The 3,012-nt window shown below is 45.8% G+C and overlaps 1 protein-coding gene across 1 annotated transcript in view; it reads right to left on the reverse strand.

Annotated features, from left to right (window-relative positions):
- ARHGAP6 (Rho GTPase activating protein 6) overlaps window positions 1-3,012 on the reverse strand; it is a 235,976-nt gene that overhangs the window by 48,256 nt on the left and 184,708 nt on the right. The gene's annotated exons all lie outside the window — the stretch shown is intronic.

The raw sequence follows: 3,012 nt of genomic DNA on the forward strand, positions 1-3,012 counted from the left end.
TCAAGTATTTTTTAAAGGCAGAAACTTTATGGAGAAATGTGACATTTTTGATAGAATGTATACTAGGCTTTATCCTCGCGAGTACACAATTGTACAAACTGTTAGTCTTCGATCTGTGTGTCTCCAGAGCCCCCGGAACTTACAAGGCGTGAGAAGGCTGCATGTATTCATTTTCTTAGCAGGCACTTTACTTAACAGCCACCACGTGCCATGTTAAGCTACGCCATGGGGAGTACAAGGCTCACCAAAGGTCTAGTCCTTGCTCTTGACGGATCCAGAGTCGGGGAGGGGGTCAGATATGTCAGCAACTACATAGGTGTCTGCCAGATAGGCACGGAAGCAAACACTGAAGTTCAGTTAAGTGGACACACTTTGAGGTTCCCAGTATAAGTGCCAGGACATGAAATGAGAACCCGAGAGGCTGTGGCCCTCATGATCTACACTCCAGCCATTCTGCTGGCCACACACACAAGTGGGCTCGCATCGCTAACTAACCAGTGAGGGGCCCAGGATACAACGTGTTAAGTCCTCCTGTAAGGACGATTTGGGGGAAGGAGCATAATGCAGAAGATGTACACATAGTTGCTTTCCAGATGGCGGTAGAAAATCTATGTATGTATGCACACCCATTGTAAGCACACTGATCCTTAGGGCCAGGCATTTTATCGGCAATATTTTAGATTTATGCTGAAAAGCATTAATATTTAAGTTAAATGCATTATTTCTATTAGAGTCAAAATCATATCTCCGACCAGGAGAATATTGGAGTCTAGGCTCTCCCTCGTTTTTCTAACCCCTATGAATAAAACCAGAATGATCAAGAGAAAACAATTGTAAGACTTGTTTGTCCTTTGAAAGAAAGAGCTAAATCAGGTGGAAAGAGGCTTTGAAACGTTGTCCTCCTTGATCTACGGCAACCTTGTTAACATCACTGGGCTAATGGCCAAGTCTACATTCAAAGCAGAAACCGGGGCACCTAGGTGGCTCGGTGGGTTGAGCGTCTGCCTCTTGATTTCAGCTCAGGTCATGATCTCACGGTTTGTGAGTCGAGTGCCACATGGAGATCCACACTGAAAGCTCGGAGCCTGCTTGGGATTCTGTCTCTCCCTCTCTCTCTGCCCCTCCCCTGCTTGATCTTTCTCTCTCAGAATAAATAACCAAAAAATTATTTAAAAAAGCAGAAATGGTGCTTGAAAAGTCTGCACCTCCGGTTCTATCAAAACATGAATCTGTTGGGCGCCTGGGTGGCTTAGTCGGTTAAGCGTCCGACTTTCGCTTAGGTCATGATCTCGCGGTTCGTGGGTTCGAGCCCCGCGTCGGGCTCTGTGCTGACTGCCGGCTCAGAGCCTGGAGCCTGTTTCAGAGTCTGTCACTACCTCTCTCTCTGACCCTCCCCTGCTCATGCTGTCTCTCTCTCTCTCTCTCTCTCTCTCTCCTGGAAATAAATAAAACATTTTAAAAAATACAAAAAAAAAACAACAACAAAAAAACAAACCCATGAATCTGTTTTGAAGTGAAAAATCAAAACGTCAGCATTTGGGGATTTTCAGAGGATGCTTACCATTCTCCATCATTCTCAACAAACTAGGTGGCATATGATAATACAAAAAAATTTAGGCATGTTTTTGAGTGACTGATGTAGACAAGTGTAGCAAGATGCAATATTCACTATTGATAAAAGGCCACCTCCACTAACTAGCAAAATTAGAAAGCAAAGGGGGTAATACCAGACCATCTGCTGTGCATGCCAGGATTTATCCTGTATATCAGCGCTGTCTTGTGTATGGGAATAATCACGTAGTCTTCCTTCAGAAAAACTGGGAAGGGGGCGCCCGGGTGGCTCAGTCGGTTCAGCGGCCGACTTCGGCTCAGGTCATGATCTCACAGCTCGTGAGTTCGAGTTCCGCCTGGGAGGTCTCTGCTGTTAGCGCGGAGCCTGCTTCGGATCCTCTGTCTCCTTCTCTCTCTGCCCCTCCCCAGGTTGTTCTCTTGCAAAGTAAATAAATACACTTTTAAAAAAACTGGGGAAAGCCTAGAAATGCGCAGATGCCAAGGCTGACAGCTACAGGGAATATTCAAAAAGTGTGAAGAATAACAACGATAAATGTATCGGGTGACATGTGTCTGCTCATGTGGGCAGCCTCACTACAGGGATTTCGTAGGAGGTGGGGGCTACCGACTCCTCTCTTAGCCAGTGTTTCCATATAACGAAAACCAACCAGACTCGTTTAGAGTTTCTGATATCCCTAGAAAAATGGTTTCCTTTGGTATCCGTCATTTTTAATGTCCCCAACTCTGTCACCCTCCTTGCAAACTGGATTAATTGAGTACAAATTAAATGGATGGAATGCATGAAGTCATGCTTCTCCATTTTTATTTCTCTTTTATTCTTACTCAAGAGCTGATCCTCTAACAACAGACTTTTATGTTTCCCTAACAGGCTTTCTTGCCGGGCTGAGTTTCTTTACTCTTTCGGTGACAGGGTTTTAATGTAGTCTCTGCTTCTTGTCGCTTTCTCTTGCGAACCCTTACAAGCTCCAGAAAGGAGGCCTCTCCATGCTCTAAACTGGTGTTACAGTGTCTACAGTCCCTGGGAAATTCTAAGCAGGATCCCTTGAATATTATTGCTTTTCCAAGGGGGGCTATTGTGAAATGGAGGACTCATCACAAATCTATTGAGCAAAACCTTCCTCGGGTGTAAATAAAATGTTGGGTGCGCATGCTTATCTGTGGGTTCAAGACGCTTCTCTGAGGGGGAAAAACCCAAGAGACTCTGTGCTGATAGTGGCTAACACAGCTGACAATAGGTTTTTAAAACTATATGGACATTTCCCAAGACTCGCTGTCCTGGGGCCAGGGACAGTGTGTACCGTGTTCTAATCTACAGTGTGTGTCCGATAGGAACGCTGCCTCCCCTGCTGTGCTCGTCAGTAGCAACTGTGGACTTTCCCTCCCCCTGAACCGTGGGGTCGGGGGGTTCATCGTCGGCTCACTACTGCAACTCCCAGTGCT

The sequence above is a fragment of the Crocuta crocuta genome, unplaced genomic scaffold (genome assembly GCF_008692635.1).
Source record: "Crocuta crocuta isolate KB4526 unplaced genomic scaffold, BGI_CrCroc_1.0 scaffold224, whole genome shotgun sequence".
Lineage (NCBI taxonomy): Eukaryota > Metazoa > Chordata > Mammalia > Carnivora > Hyaenidae > Crocuta > Crocuta crocuta.